Below are 18,872 nucleotides of genomic sequence, written 5' to 3' on the forward strand. Positions count from 1 at the left end.
GTACTGTTACTGTGGTCGTCTGGAGTTTATATATGAAACCAAAATCCCACGGTGGTGGGAAAATCAGCTCGGAAAAGCGGGTAACACAACACCACCACCACCGTAGTCGTCGTTGTCAACCACTACCACTATGGCACTATACCACGGTAACAATAACCCGTCGCACACAGGCGGCGGTATGCACCTTTCACAGTGACGGTGATTTCGAAACACGCACTCACTTGCTGCAGCAATGGAGCCGCGGCCTCGAACGGCCTCGCGCGGGCGGAAAATCATTTTTCACATATTATATACATACATACATTTTCCTTTTTTTCTCTCTATCGGCGTAAGGTTACGATAATAACGTTCGACCTCCGAGTACGTACCGTACGTACGTATGTACGTATACCGTACGCCCGCACCGTCGTCCGCGATTCGTCACAAGTAGGCAGAAAAAAATGTATATAAAATTCACCAAATGCGTGTATAACGCGCGTATATGTAGGTACATAATATACATGGTCGTCACACAATAGAAATACGCGACACGTTCGAAATACGACACATACCGCGCAAATAGCCCGTGAAGCTGTTTTCGCAACCCCTGACGACGACCACGACGATGGCGACGACCCGCACCTGCATGTACGCGACCGTGGTATATTTGCCTATATCTAATATATTTTCATGTATAATATACGCTCACCCCATGTCGCGTATAAGGACCGTGTAAAAACGGTATACGGCGTCGGCGATAAGGAAAAGAAATTCGCAAGGTCGACGACGGCGCGGCGGACACGCGGCACATGTCATATATTATACGAAATAATGGTAAAAAAATATCAAAGCCAGTGTGCGAGCATTGCCCCATACGCCCTTTGTCGTGTTGTATGTTTTATATGATATGGCCGTAACGACAGTAAACTCGACGAAGGAGACGACCATATACGATGTGGCGCGTATTATCCGCGACTTAGGGCTTTCGGTTTTTTTTTATCGTGTATTTAGATTAACGGGAAGAGACTTTCATATACTTTGCGAACATCGATAGCTACTTAAGTCTCTGCTCGCTATAACAATACGTATGTCGATTGAAACGCATTAATTTGTTTGATTTTTTTTTCATGCTTGCGTAGGTATAAAAGAGCGAAATATGATATACTTCGTGTTATACTATCAATCGCAGACTGCATAATATTCCGAGTGGAGTTTAGAAAACTTCCAAAATAGTCACGTTCCTTTTTTGATATCTATATTCTGTTAATATTAGAATGAATTATGACGAAAACATGTTTTAAAACTATCTTTGTACCTACCTACCTACTTCGAAAAAAAGGATACAAATTCTACTTATAAACCATACTACTCAATGATATGTCGACATATATGTTACAATTAAATACTTTTTGAGAGATAAAGTAAATGTAAGATACACGTTAAAAAAATATATTTTACCTTATAGTTGTTAATTTTAGAAAGTAGATAAATATTACCTATACAATAGTAGGTACCTACAATTTACATCACAAATTGTACATTGATTTTATATGTACAAAATATGTATAGGTACCTTAAACATTTCAAATATGATCAGATAATTCAAACTTGATTAAATTTAGGTATTTATGTTAGTAAATAATAGTAAATTAGTATATTAGTAAATTTATTACAACAATATAAAAAATACGACATGACATTATACACAGTATAAAAAAATTTAACTCAATCACACGTGTTAATCTAAACACAAATATTGTTAAATACCTAGCAAACATATAGGTAGTATACTGCAACTGTTTAAAATGCAGGCAATAACTAATCGTTAGATTAGTAATTAGTAATTACCAATATGAAATATTAGCTTTCATACAGGTATTTTAAGCATTTTATGCCCTAGGTAGTCGATAATATTAGTTGATTTGAATAATTTACAAAATCCGTTAACAAATGGAGAATCCATGGACAACTGCAATAACTAGTTGTCTTATCTAGGCGAGGGATTTTTATTCTATTATGCATATTGTATTTTAATAATATAAAATAATATGTTTTCGAGATTTTGGAATTGCAGTTATTATATTTTTTTTAAGCCTACCCGTGATGTTCTTTATACTTTGTTTTAAATGTTTTAATAAGACATAAGTATGACGTTATAATATATAACGATGCACTGTACCTACACTACTAGCAAAAGTTAATCAACTTTAAATTTTACATCTGCCTATATAAATGTAAAGTCAATTATCAAATATCTTCAAACAATTTCACTACGAATCAATATAATGGAAAACCACGTTAAATATTGAACTACCATGCTTCATTAAATGTCATTATAACTATAGTTATGATTTTAAACCGTAATTAGTAATTAAAAATATTAGCAAAATCGTGAAAATATTCAAGATCCATTAATCATAATACCTACTTATATTATATATAATTATAGTTGGGATGCATGAAATATGTGATATGCATATTATAAAATATGTCTAGTGCAGTGAAAAATATGTAAAAGTTTTGTAATTGCCGGTTAATCTTACGTAAAGTGACTTATTACCTCGTTATCTTATCTTTTTTTTAAGGTGTTTCAATTTGCTTTTGCATTGTCGTTGAATTTCTAAATAGAATGCAAAAAGAGCTTACATAATTTTTTTTTAAGTCTGGAAAATGTATAACATTTAAAATTACATGGTCTTCGACGTGTCATATCAATACATGAAAAATGTCACTCAGACACAATGTTTACCGCCAAATTGATTATAGGACGACTTGTCTATAGCTAAACTGGAACATGACATACCTACATAACCTACATATTCGTTGAAATAACCATCGTCATAATATGATGCTCGGAATTGATTGATTTTTACGTATTTTAAAGAGTAGTTTGTACATATAGAAGCTTGTCACATTTTTAAAGAAAAAAATAGTTAAATATTCTGTTTTTGATTAATGCAGCTATAGTCGGAAAAACTAAAAAAGAAAATTTTTGAAACGAATTGCCAAACATATAAACAGTAAGTATAGGTAAAATACATACCCTACATAAAAAAAAATTGAATGAAGAAGACAAATATTATATATTGGTAAATAGCTACGTCCCAATGCAGTACCTATATACTCTATATAACATAGATATTATTAGATAACACATTACGGATCAATGTGTGATCCGTGTTGCAGAATGGACGTGACGTGTAAAATAATGACAACTAGGCCCTATCTAAGTAGTATACCTACGTATGTATAGAGTTTATACTTTAAACTATAATTATACTCGTATTAGACACTTCAAATCACGAAAAAGACCATTGTGATTTAAGGAAATAAAATGTACGATTTTGATAGTTTATATTCGTTTTAGGAACTTTTTCAAAAGCAATGTTTGTTCGACTTTATATCTAGTCAGTAGTCAGTAAAACTAATTTGGAAACAAAACAAATGTATATATTTCAAAATGTACGCTGCAAAAGCCGCAACGACCTACTCAAACATATTATAAAAAAAACCGGTTAGCACGCATACACGTTTCTATATTATACATACAAAAAGAATTTTTGAGGTAACAATAAAGGGCGATTAAGGATTAAGACAATTTAATATCGTTTATGTACGAGTATGATATAATGATATCGAGTATGTTTATATAAAGTTGTGCTTACACGCGATCACCCGAAACGTAATGTAATAAAATACGATTATAAATTTAAAACACGACCATTTAATCCTTGAGTTAAAACCTGCATTTATTACAGATTATATAGGTATACTAATTATAATGCAGGATTGGAAAGTATAGTTACTTAATTAGAACCCATAATCGACAAGTTGCATGTCGATTGTCGGTTAATATTTTTATGGACACTTATTATTTATTGATACGTGGTACATTAAGCATATAATGCACCACCCTTTTTACTTCTATCTGTAAACTTTTATTTTCCGAGCATTTAACAAGAACCGCATTCAAAATAATATATCTAAATTATACACAGGCGAACGCTGAAAAAACGGGGGGCAAACCAATGTATACCCTACAGGTTTTACGACTATTTATCTTTCTCCGGGGACGCTGTTTTTTTATTATTATTATTTTTACAAAAACATAGCGTCATGGACGTATTGTACGATATATCACGTTGTACTTTATATAATGTATAGGGACACTTTTTAGAGCTCATTAAACCATCGTCGCCGTCGTAAATTTTATTCGTTTTTTCCCGGACGAACGCCGAACAATATACATGTATTATAGGTACATACAATGTTATGATAAAACGACAACACGACGATAATATATCGTTATATTATTGCAGTGACGCAGAAATGTGTGCAAAAATAAAATGTTAGACTACGTGTTCCGGTCGCGTCGACGACAGCAGTAGCCGCGTGTCATCCGGCGCGCAGAATCCCGGACCGAGTGTAACCACCACGCCGCCATGTAGTCGCGGCGCTAATTGCCGCTTAAAACTGCCCCCGGGGTCCTACCGCCGCGAAATTGTTGTGCGGTGGCGTGGGCGGGGACCGCCGTGGCGGTGGAGGGGAGATACGCCGAGACCGCAACAGGCGCGACCGAATAACTCCCACCGATCTCCCCCGAGAAGAAATTTCCCAGTTTTTCACATCATATACATAGTATGCTCGACGTGTGCGTGGTACACAATAATTTATATATATTTAATATAAACGCGGCGTGGACGCACACGCACATAGACCGTAGCTCAGTCACGAAACCCAACGCCAACGGACACCTAACAAACATAACTGATCTTGTCTCCAACTCGTCGTGTGCGCGGCAGCGATGTTAACATTTTCTTTTTCCCATAAGTGCAATATTAAAATCTTTCTATGTATTAATATAAAATACTGTTATGCACCACCGATCGGCGTAAATGTGCTGCAGCAGGATGACCAATGCGGTGACGACAGACGACGGACGACGGACGAGGCCTACAACAGACTACGAACACTGCTTACACACAGAAGACGAAACATCGTGTGTTATTCGGGTATTCAGCCCGGACCGTTAACCATAATATATAACACTTGGAACGAAGAAGACGACATATTGCTGGCGACCAGATTTCGAGACGAAACACTGCTGCTGTCCCCAATAATAATAAATATTATATTATAAACGTACCGGCAGAAGGGTTGTAAATACGGCGCGTCGCTTGTAAATAAACGATGCGTCTGCGGTACATATAATATTATTATAAATTATGTTGGTACGGGCATTGTGTTTTGTAAAATATATATACCTATATATATTATAAACCGACACGGGGCTAGGGACGATGGTAAATTATGGCGGGTGAATCGGAGGGTCGTCGTCGTCGGGCGAACGATTTTCTGTTTTTTTTTTTCACATTTTCGAGTAGGTCCTTGACAAACGCCGTGGGCGCAGTGCTTAATCGAGTAAGTACCTATTATAATATATATCTTTATATACATAGGTATATAGGTATACTGCACGACGAACGTGTGGGCATGTGCGATAATATTTAATGTCGGTGTGCGTGTTGTGTGTATTTATTTTATACGAAGCGAATAAAAAAAATTTGCACAAATCAGTCTCAGATTTTTAACGGGAATATTTATCACTGAAAAGAAAAACATTCATGTGCGTCAACCCTCCCCGCGCCTAAAATAAAAAAAAAATCTCACGTCCGACCGATATGTAATTCATAATGCGTAACGTTTAAAATATGTATACACAAACACATCTGCAACTGGCTGTAATAATGATCTTGCAAACACGAAAACCGACGTTACGGTTAAATATAAAATCTCATTCGGCTCGTTCAGACAAATTGGTTTTCTCGGGAAACATTATAATTTATAATTTATAACGTATATAGTCGATCAGTACGATACACGCGCGGTCTATACCCTATTTTAAATGCCCATAACTCGTGCGGTTAACAATCCCCATATGGAAGAGAGAAAAAAATGCACGCCACGGTGTACCAGCAGGTATATACGATATACCCGGTAAATGACATTATATTATATACTGTATAATATAAACGTGTATATACACTCGTCGTCGTCGAACAAAGAGGAAGCAATCGACAGAGAATTTCTCTCCAAATATGTACAAGACGTACATAAAAAAAATAATACAGTATAACAACGTCGACGGGCCTGCAGGGGGAACGGGTAAGGCGGGACAAGTTTTTTCTCCTCTCCGTTTTATATGTTATTATTATTACTGAATAGGTATATTATGCGTGCGTATATAATATTATAATATGTAAAGACTTCGCGCGCGCGCGCACACACTGCACATACACTCACACAAACACACACTACACACAGTAGCTGGTGGCCTGAAGGCCGACGACCGGCGTTATTTTTTTTCATACATTTTCCGTCTATGCCCCTCGATAATAATTATTATTACTATCGCGCGGCGGTTATTATACTTCCACGGACCGGTTTCTCGTTGGCAGTTTATAAACGCGTATGCATGTCTGCGGGCACACCTGTAAAGTCCCCTTCGGTTTTTTTCTTCTTCTTCGTCTCTTAACCATTGCGCGTGCGTGTGGAAAAAATGTACGGGTAAGCGCGTGTGAGTGTGTTGTTTTTTATCGCGTTTAAAACGCGCCAGTGTAGATTTAGTTGCCTATTACCACCGGGAATATTACCTCTCGATATCTGATAGCGTGAAACACGAGTCTATCGCACGCACGCACGCACGCATCACTCACAGCGTTCATTATTTCCTATAGTCGTTAATAAAAAAAAAAAAAAAACATGGGCCGGTTGAATGTGGGCCTAAAGCTGAAATCGAATGTGCATGTGTGTGTGCGTGTGCGTGTATGCCTTGTAATTGTAAAGACCGATATACGATAATAACGATATAATAACAAGTGGCGTGACTTAATGATACCTCACGACTAAAAAAACCAAAATGAGCGTAATAACACATAAAATATATTATAATGACTAATCCGGATATGTATATCCTTTCAGGGATTGTTATTTTCACGTCGAGCAGGTGGGACGCGTTTTTCTAGAATACCCACTGCACCGCCACACACAATGCATGAATATAATATTATTATATTCTACTCTACGTATAGACCGCCGGATAAGGGACAGTATTGAAAAACGACGGTCGACGACGACTTCTTTCGAGACTATATATAGTCTACATATACTATATATTTATTATATATAAATAAATGCCACTACCCACCGTCATTATAAGGGTCTTATTTCCTTTTCATAGACTTAATACACGGCCGATTATATTCCCTTCCTATAAGTTATTGTCTAGATCCGTGTTCTACGCGTTTACACAACGGAGTTATTTAAAAAGGGGTTTGTATATCACGTCGCACTGGTATGTATACTATTATAATATTTTGTTCGCAAACTCTGTATCTACCGCGGATCCGATATTGTCGCAGTCGAATTGTACGACTCCACTCGCTCGTCGTCACGAGGTCCGCGTGAAAAAACGTTTGGTCCGTCAGTCTGTATACATCATTATTATATTATAATATACATTACGGAACGATTTTGGTGTGCTAACGATGCACGCCCAATGCCTAATTGGACGTAGTCCGCGCGAGACGCGGTCGAGTTGTCGTCGTCGGTGCGTGTGGTCTGCGAGTCCGACTGGAGCCGATCTCGAGGAAGACGCGTTAGGATTTCGTTGTGGCGGTGGCGGGTAAAAAAAAAATAATAATAATTGGAGATATCCCGGACAGATATTATCTGCGGTACGTAATTTATTGTACATGTAAAAATTCCGAGCTGTTCGCGTGACGAACAACACCGATGCGTGACGGCCCCGGCGGCGGCGGCGGCGGGACAGGTGATGGGTAGTGCAAGGGGGCGTTAAAGACTGCACGAGGACCCCCACCCACTAGTCTACTAGTGTATGTATAGTAATATTATAATAATATACACGTAATAATAACACACGCGTATAGAAAGGTATATATAGGTACACGCGGTCCGGTAATGTATATAATGTTATAAACACCCGGTCGAAGGTTTGGGCGGGGGTGGTGCAGCGCACTGTTCGACTGGTGTAGGACGGCGCGGTCGTGGTGTGCGTGTGCGTGAAAGAAGGGGAGGATTTACGATTGATTTATTTCACCCGTCCGTGTGACCGAACATACATCGGTTCGCGCGCGATTTGACACACGAAACGCGGTCGACACTTCAGACATGCCGCTGCACCGACTGAAACAACAACAGTATGTACAGATATCCCGTCGTCGGGAAGACTATCAGCAACACCGCCTGTAGAGTTTATTGTACTCTTTTCCGGTATATATTTTTTTTTCACCCGTGTTCCGTTAACCATGACTGCCCCCCCCCCCCCAAAAAAAAAAAAAAATCTTCTCTTGGTAGCCGATGAATTATACCGTGAGAAATGTTTACAAACATATGTATATAAAAACGCATTACATACACATTTAAGACACCGTTTATACACCGTGGAAAGGTGATGGGTGGAAGAGAGGAGGAGCAGCTCAATCATTAATTTCGATAATGAATTTAAGGAGAAAAATAGAAAAAACTAAAACGAGAACGGACGCGACTCTGTCACGGTTTTCCGAGGCCGATGGATCGAAACGATGACGGGATCCACGGTATAATTACCCAGAAGTTCACGACCCGTAACCACAGAGCGATAAACGTGGTTTTTTGTTCATCGCCCTAGCCGACTACGGCACATGGTCATGCCGACCACATCGACAACGACAATGACGCCAACAATAACAACAACAACAACAACAAACACATCGAAATTCGACACGTAGCGGTCCCAAACATAATATCGTCTACGGGACACACAATCGACCATCATTGGACGCGGTCGCGCGCATTGTGTGCAGACAACTAGACAAGATTCACATCAGTAAATCGCGAGTGCGATTTCGTCGTCGTGAGAACCGAGTAACCGACTCTGGCGGGCGGACGGGAGGAACCACCGCACACGCGCCCGTCATCGCTTTCACCGACCGATACACCATACGACGTGCGAGAAATTAAAAACAATACAAACACGGTGTGTCGACGGCGGTTATAATGCCGCGGTTAACCGCTCCGAATATGCGCGTAATGAACACCCGTGGGTGGAACTGCTTTTTGTGGGTCATTCCACGTTCACGTGTGTGTGAATTCCATCCACGTCACCCCCTCGCCATACCGATGCGCGCGCGCCACCTCGCCTATTATATGGCTCGGTGGCGGAAGGCTCGCAAATCGTGTTCGGCCGGATTAATTATAGTGACCGCCGTTGCCACTAAGACCGTCGACCGTCGTTAATGAAGTATACGATTATATAATTTAAATTTAATTATAATAATACATTATACTGTGCATAGTGAGATCTGAGAACACGCCACAGTTGAATTATACCACAGCGGTTCGTCTCCGAGTTCAAAACACGAAATTCCGAAATAAACGGTGAACACTTTCCGATCGCTGTTTTGAAACGCAACCGTGTGGCACAAGCGCTTGTGATAATATTATAAAATATTAAAATAACACGACAGCAACAGTCACAGACTGCTGCGGCGATCACGTCCTCGTCGTGACCTCGCTCGCGCTGCAGTGGTCTGTCCGTTGTAGTCGCCGTAGTAATGTACGTCTCGCGTCATTTTATCGAAGACCAACCGAGACGCCGCCACCCGTCTTGTCATGACTATAATTAGCGGCGGCGGCGACGAAAACCCCGAGAGCAACAACTCGAACCACTCGTCGCACAAAGATTACGCGACGAGAGCACACTGCGTCGTTTAACTCCCCTCCGCCCGACCACGAAAGCAATATCACCGTCGTCGAGTACCATTAAAATGTATTTATAAAGCACGCCGAAAAAAAACCTTTTATTACGACTACTACAACATTCGAAAATGTCAATTTTCCGTTTAGCCCTCCTCACCAGATTTTATTTTTATTATTGTATTATTATATTATCGTTATTCACGAGCGCGCGCGCGGGACGCAGAGCACGTCATTATATATTATCGCCGTACAGCACGTCCGCCGTATATACGTGTATACAGACACGTTTTTATTACAAATTCAACCAATGCACCTCCGGGGGGTGCCCATTGTGTTCAGCGCGCCGGGTTCGCACGAGAAACCGGTGTGGGGTCCCGAGGGTTAGCGGGCGGTCTGCGCCGACAGTGGTGCCCAAATTTTTGGCGACCGGGTCTAAAGAACGGTTAGGAATTCGTCAGTTGGAAGAAAAAAAAAAACCTAACACAAACACAATGAAATAATATATTATGCGCACGTCGTCGTCGTCGTCGTCGTGTAACTAACTGCCGAGCGTGTATTATAACGAGCCAGGACGCACATATACACCGTTGTTATCTAAATAGTCGTGGAAATGTGCCAATAGTTCAAAGGTACAGTGGCGATTCGATCATTTTTCGCGTGAATACGATTTATGTATGTATGTGTGTGTATATTTATATGCTATATATAATAATATATGCAAGACGCGCATGCACGCCGAATCACACACGCGTCGTTTTTAAATGCCGCCGTCTAAATCTGTTCCCGATAAGAACACCCGCGTTGCGTAATGTACACGACAACCGAGAATGGGTTCAGCCCATTTTTAAAATAATAATAAATCTACAACCAGTACGTCTCTACACTCGAACAGCTACTGATGCAAGCTACTAAAGTTTTGTTGTGATAATATTATAAAACGCTTACCGGGTGCCGGGCAGCGGCCGCTACAGCTGCTGCATTCATCGTGGCTGCGGCGTACATGACGTGTTAGCAGCTCATGGCCGCAAAATCAAATATCACTCTGTTTAATCGACGGCGGGCGGACGGACGTAATCGTATACACACGATGCGCGCACACGTCGTCGAACAAAATAAAGACGGTCGTAAAAATCGAAAAAGAGTGACGAGCGCGCACAAACACACACGCACGGGAGCGATCGAAAAAATACCGCGATATCCGCGGATATATTATCGCACTGAGCCCGAAACAAATACACGTAAACTATACGCAAACGATTCGATATGGCACGCAGAACGACGGAAAAATATTAATCGACGAAACGATCAGACACACTTCTCAACACTTGTCGGACGCACGTGACTGTTATTTCGGTGGAGACAAACGCTTAGGATATTTTAAAAACAAATAATCAAAACCAAAAAGAAAATTATTAATACACCAAAAACTTTTCGCAAGAACGGCCGTAAGTGTGGCGCGCGTAATATAAATACGTAGTACAGCACGCGTAAACACTGTACGAAGACCAACGGAGCACTGAAGAGGAGCCGTCGACTGAGCCGGTGTGTGAACACGGACGCCCCGCCGCGCCCCGCGCGCCCGACGCACACGTACACTCGCACACGCACACACACGCGAGCGTACACAAGGCTGATGGTCCTCCACTCCCCACCGCGCCGGCAGTAAACAAAACGATCGTCTGGGTGGTGCGGTGTGCGGCGGGGCGGCGTCAGTGTCGGTGGTGACGGCGGGGTCGTGCAGGGGTCCAGAAAAAATCGAACCTAAAACCCATGGAAGACGTGTAGCGAGGCGTGTGCGTGTGTGCGTCAGTCCATGTGCATGTGTGTGTACAGTGGGGACGGGGAACATTGAAAAAAGACCTTTTCACAAAATGGCCGCCCACTCTTTACACTAGAGCGAAAACCCTCTTGCTTCTTTTTCCAATAACACAAAAGGTCTCTTCAATTTTATTCTTTTTTTTCTCTCCTCTTTCTCCGTCATTCTCTCTCGTACACGCGCGCACACAACACCGTCCCGGCGCGTCACCCGTCTGCCGACCCTGCCGCCCGCCCGGCGGATCAGAAGGGTTTGAAAAGTTCCCCCGCACGACAGACCCACCCTTGCCGCCGCCGCATCGTCGCCGTCACTCCACTGATTTCATCGTTCCCCGACTCCCCACCGCCGCCGACGCTCTCTCACACTCACACTCTCTCGCGCGCGCGGCGCAAAGCTCTCCGGTAGTTTGCACAAATATGGCAGCCGCATTCGAGCCATCCCTCCGCCACCGCCGCCCCTTCACGATCCTTCGCCGCCCCGCCGGCCAGACCGCATCGGCTGTTTGGTCCCTTCTGATTACCAGTATCGCTCCGCCGGCCCCGGGCCCCGAGCAAAACCCCAACACGCAAGCGGGCCCGTACGGTTTTTTTCACGTTTACCAGCCACGGCTCCACGTGGAGCTCGCCGTGACGGCAGCCAATGCGCGGCCGCCGAGGCATCGGTTCGCAATGAGCCGCCGACCATTCACGTCGCGCCACCGGCCAATCGGAGCCCGTCTACCACACCGTTGTCGCGTAGCAACCGGTCGGCTCCACGTGGAGCATCGCGCAAACACGGATCCCGGGGAATATTAAAAATTTAAAAGGAAAAATGTTTTTTTCGCTCTCTCTCTCTTTGTGCCTCACTGTGTCTGTCCCTCACTACCAGTCCGTCTCGCTCGTTTTATATCTTTCTCTCTCACTCTCTCTCTCTTTTTCCACTGTGACCGAGTGAGTGGCGTCGACGACGACTGGTCGGCGGGTGAGGTGGCGGTGTAGTAGTAGTAGTAGTTGTATGGTAGTAGTAGTAGTATAGTAGTTTTACTGGTACTAGTGGTAGTAGAGTGGCGACGAAGAGCAAAAAATAACAAAAAAACTTTTACCTGGTTTTTTTTTCCGATCAACCATTTCAACCTTTTTTTTTGTTGTTTTGTTTTTTTTGTTCTGGACACACAATTGGATTATCTTCTATCTATAGGACGACGCTACCACCACCACCACCACCACCACCAGCACCGCCACCGCCGCCGCGTGGAGTGTGACAAACCGTGTTTTATTTCAAATAATAATATATATAAATTTCAAAATAATAAAACGCATAATATAAATGTAAAATAATATTATACATATATTACGAACGCCGAACGCGTATAGTTACACGCTTATAATATAGTATTATTACGACCGGCCGAGCATCGATGGGCGAAACGAAGAATACACATATTATTTGTATACGGTCCCCGGTCATCGTTTGATTAAAAACAATAACGTAGGAATAAATACGAACACTATATTAAATATAAATACATTGATATTATTATCATTCTCGTGCCCTCGGCCGATACCGCTTTTGTTATTACGGTATTTTTTCTCTTTCGCCGCCCACCGCCGGCTTATTACGAAATTGATGACAATACTCCCATTTAATGGGAGCCTTGGACTGTGTTTAATTTTCGTGTTTTTTCATTGCTTCACGGTACGACGATAATGTTATTATAACAATATCGTCGGGCCGTCGTGGTGGAACGATGACGACTATGATGGCTCGGCCGACCAAAATCGTGGTTTTTACTTTTTACGATAATAATATGTCGGAACTTATTGGCTATTATTTTATATCTTCTTCCTCAGAAGAGGAATTTGAAATTCGAATCAAACATAATATTATACATACAGCTGTAAAATATTGGAAAAAAAAACGCTCACAAATCGTTTCCTTATCGATTTATTGCTTTTAATTTAATTATTTATTACAATTTTTTCCCTCTGTTTTCACTCACCTTGTGCATTGTCTTTTGTTTATAATATTATTATTTGTACCTTGTACGTACACGCGTGGCCGACATAATATTATACATCTATATTATAATAATATTATAATGTACCTACGTTTACGAAAAATAATGTCGCGTTGACTCGATTACACAATGCCTGCAGCTCAAACACATGGCTGCGGGGAATAACACACAAATAATAGTAGTTATCGACTAAGCAAATACGCGACAAAACGGCAAACAATGTGGAACCGGCTAATTGTGTGCTTTATATATACGTGAGAGCGGGCGTGCGCACGCACACACCGCAACAACAAACTAGTCATAAATCCTTTACAATATTGACGAGTTTCAAAGGCCAAAACACACACAGGCGTTATATACACGATAAACAATAACAATACATATATTATGTATAATTATCATGCAATATAAAATAATATTTAATTTTTAATTGTAAGCGTATTTCTATCCCACCTACATAGAAATAGAACACATAGATAGTAAATATTATTAATTATTATATTATATTGAGACTTTTGTGAGTGTCGGCGTAAGTCATACATTTCCGAATTCCGACTATAAGTAAAAATTAAATTTATATTACATTATATTATACTGCTAAATTTAAACAATAATATTATACACTATAAGTATATATTATATGTATAGGTATTAGGTAATATGCTGCATGATTGATCAGCGGGGAAACAAATCGACCGGACGCCACTTGCAGCACTATACGTAACCGCCGCATAGCCCATAGATTTACGTAATGAGGGGTTTTATTTTATATTTAAATTTTATCACGCGCATGAGAGCGGTGGTGGAGGTCTCTCATTATATTTTTATTGCGACGATTTCGGTCGGGGAGAGCGAAAAAATGCACACGGAAAAAAAAAACGAAAGAAAATAATGTATAATAAAACAACAAACACGCACGTCATCGTCGCGCGCCGTCAACGACCCTTAATACTCGACTATATGCGCACATCCCTCGGTCGCGTATTGTATATAACGTACGTATATTATATATGTGTATGTATATATAACGTTTGCGCGCGCCGTGTTAAATAAAGCCATACGACCGCACCCCACGGGATCATCAGGAGACACGTGTATAATGTTCGAAACGGCGCGGCGGAGGCCAACTCACTCGTCGTCGTCGTAGTCGTCGCCGTTGCAGTCCCCTTCATTATAATGACCCGCGGGTAAAGTGGCACCCTCCACGTCATTATATCATAAACTGACGCCCACGAAACCTTCGCCGCCACCGACCCCTGTCTCGCGCGACCAATCGATATCTCTCGACGACCGTATGACCGTAAATATGTACATAATATTATATATACGCGTGTAATGTGACTGTACAGTGTATACACACTAGAAAGTGTACGGAACTACGCCTTTGTCGTATTGTATATTTTTATATATATATATATATATGTATAATACATATGATGGTGACTGCACGCTCCGAGCTTTTGTGTCACGCGCATTATATAATAATAATATATATTATTATAAACATGCCCTAGGGGGTTTTAACTCCGCGTAATCGGATTGTCGAAGCAAATTTCAATATAGTTTTCTTCTTTATTTTCGCTCCGTTCGTCCGGTTTGCGGCGCGCACACCCCGGATATATACGGCATCAGGCAAGTAGGCGACTGATGGTGACTGCAGCGGCTTGGTACCTACGTGTGTGTGTGTATATATAGCCCATCGGCCGCTCAGCGACGACGATAATTGCGTTTGCCAATCTCGTTACGGCCGATAAATTTCCGTTAGCGTCAAACTTTTGTTTTAATTTCCGCAACGTGTGTATATTCGTATATATATATATTTAGGTACGTACGTTATATGCGCACAGGGGATAATGGATTAGATCGATTCGCGTTCAGCGGGCCGTGTTTGTGCCCGAAATTTTTTTCTCGCTATCCCCGCGATTTCCTTCGTCCGAAAAGTCGTTTATTAGATAAATTATGAGAAAGCGAGTATACGACGCGCAGCACGCACACACGCACACTTCCATTTCGCAGAGAACTTTAGCGATATGAACACAAGAACTTTATTGCACCGGAGGTCCGGAGGGGTTGTGCGCGGTGCTAACACCACTCTCTCGTCGCCACCGTATATAATATATATATATAGGTAGTGTATAGCGTGTATATATACGCCGTGGTGATGCTTGTATATTGAATTCGACCCTCTCTCTTTTCACGACATCGCGCACGAGAGAAAAGAGCCGAACGAAGGGGAAAGAAAAAAAGCAAGAGACAACAGCGACAATATATATATATATATATAAGGAGAAAGAAAAGCGAAGACGTCTAAAGCTCCGGGCGTCGCCCAATTACTTTCAACTTTACACTCAGCCCCACGACGCCGCCGCCTCACCCGGCCTTTTGCTCCCCTTTTTCACACAAAGAACGCTCGCTTTAACGACTCGGAAAGCGAAATAATTAAAACGAAAACGCGCTCGGTAATGGACTTAATGAATTTTACAATCTGGAAGTCGTATAAAAAAATGTATACACTTCTATATATACAAAAAAATCGTGTACACGAAACGAAATAAAAAAAAAATGTATCGTGTTATTTTTAACGATATCACGTGTGCGTGTGTGTGTACCGTGTGGTGTGGTTCGTGTGTGTACATCGATATGGGTCTAACCGTTTTTTATTTATTTTTTTTTTATCTTCAACACATAACCGCCTCCGCGTGCAGTGTATATATATATGTGCGCGCGCGCGTACCCCTCTTCGGCAAACCACACTCGTCGTCATATATATATATTATGTATACGCACTTACATACAACACACATACACATATATAATATTATATATATGTACACTCAGCATCTGCTACGGCTACTCGTCTTCGTGCAGCGCACAGACGTCGCACACGATTTACGACACAAGTCCTTTCCTTGACGCATACACACACGTATACAATCAAGTAACCCCGCGTCAGCGTGCGACGAGCAAATGGTGGAGTTAGGGGGTAAAAGGATACTTCGTGATTTATCTCCGGACGGGAATCGTCTGAGGAGAAATACCGTATGTGTTGTGATATATATATAAATGTATAACTGTACAGCGGTATGGGGGTTGCTTAAACAAAATATCGACATCATCCCGCAGTGTGCAACGTTTTCGACGCTTGTCTTTCTCGCCCGATCTCGTTACGAACGTCATGACGTATAATATTTATTATATATTATACACAATACGCATATATAAATATTGTAATTTGTAATACCTATACCTGTACGGCTATGCGTACCTATAATACTTATATATTATATTATATACCTAGTGTTATTATCCGCCGTAAATTGTATAAAAAAAAACCGCAACTCAGAGGCCCCCACGCTGTATATGCCGTTTCTCTGCGTTTTTATTATTATTATTATTATAATACTACCTATATAATATCTAGGTACCTATATCATTATATACCACGGTATTATTATTAACCACGTGATGATGATACGCGCATGCCACGTGATATTTGAATGGGAATGTTCGAAACGAACGACCGACGACCGACGACGATGATGATAATAAATAATAATAATAATAATAATAATAATAATAATAATAATAATATAATAACACAATAATAAAAGGAACAATAAGTCGTCGGGATGTGTAATTTATATCTGGAAACGCGTAGATGTATATATATGCTTGTATAGTGTATACAGTATACATATATATTTATATATTATATATACGATATAATATACAACACGACTTGGCGGCGGCTGCGGCAACTATATGTAGTTGTGTAAGAGGTGCCCGCGGGCGTCGGCGGCAGACGGGCGTTGGGTCGGAGATTACTCTCACGCCCACACGTTGCCACTTAACTCTGTCGGATAATTAGTGTAAGGACGGCTGTAAAACCGACCCAAACCTCTACCACCTCTCTCTCCAGTCAACTCGCCTCCCCGCATCTGACACCTTGTATATATACGTATATATATTATCCAACAATCCCGCGACCCGTCCGTTGGCTCTACATACACGTGTGTATAGCATACCTCTAGGTATATGTATATATATATACTCATCTCCGTAGTCCTATCTCGCTCCCATCTCACTGCAGAGGACCGCCAGTACTGCCGCCGGATTGGCAATGCCCGTGACCGTTTTTACGTCTGACACCCTATTACTCATCTCGTGGTGAATACGTTCTCAACATCCGCAGCCGTCGACCGTTCGATTAATAATAAAAATATAGGTAATCGCAATGTATATATATTCTATATTATATACCCATGTATATTGTATAATATGTATACTGAGGAGAGAAGTAGGAGGAAGAGGAAGAAAATAAAAACACCGTCCCGAGCGTGACGTGCGTGTGAACTTGGCGACCCCACGCCGTGTCCGAATATATAGTATACCTACACAATGTTTTGAACACGGAAAATCCATTGGGGTAAATTTTTTTCTTTTCAGAAAAACGACGTCAGCATATATTGTATGTTATGTACATACAATATACAATATACATATATGATATACGAGGCAAAAATGCATATGCGCCCGTGCCCCCGTATGTAGCCATAATATATTAATATGTACCTATAGGTATAGATAAAATCTATAAAAAATCTCGTGTATAATTTAGTAGAATTTTTTAACATATTATTATGTTAGATTATATAATACATTATACATACATAATATACGTTTATTGTACCTATATTTTTGTTAAAAAACAATTGATGATCACCGCTATTATAAATACACAACTGCACAACGCTCAAGTAAAATCACCTGTATGTATAGTATGTACCAAAGATATGAAATATTGTCCAAAATCGCACAGACTGAAGCTATTTGATACCCACTACACCATCCCCTCCACAACACTTAAATATGCCATCGCCACTGGTATATAAGTATTTGTACACCGATGATGGATTTATTAACACTGCTGCAGCTGCTGTTATTCGCTTGTTAAAAATTTGGTTTTAAATAAAGGTTAAATATTAAATTAAACAACGCTGCACACACTACAGCACAGTGCACATTATAATATTATGTAATATAGGTAAAACACGAAAAAATGTTTCGACAATCAGGTTGATATTATATTGTTTCATGGATTTTTGTTTTGAGTACACATGCGATAATAATATAATATAATATACACAATATATTTTGCCTTTAATGTTTAATAATGATTAATGGACCATATTGTCCATATTGTATTTATTGAATAAGATAACGTTTTTCTTGAAGCTATAATATTATTATAATATATAGACGTATAGAGTTCAAAACAATATGTAATTGACGAATAATATACCGCATACTGCAACCAATAAT

The sequence above is a fragment of the Acyrthosiphon pisum genome, chromosome A1 (genome assembly GCF_005508785.2).
Source record: "Acyrthosiphon pisum isolate AL4f chromosome A1, pea_aphid_22Mar2018_4r6ur, whole genome shotgun sequence".
Lineage (NCBI taxonomy): Eukaryota > Metazoa > Arthropoda > Insecta > Hemiptera > Aphididae > Acyrthosiphon > Acyrthosiphon pisum.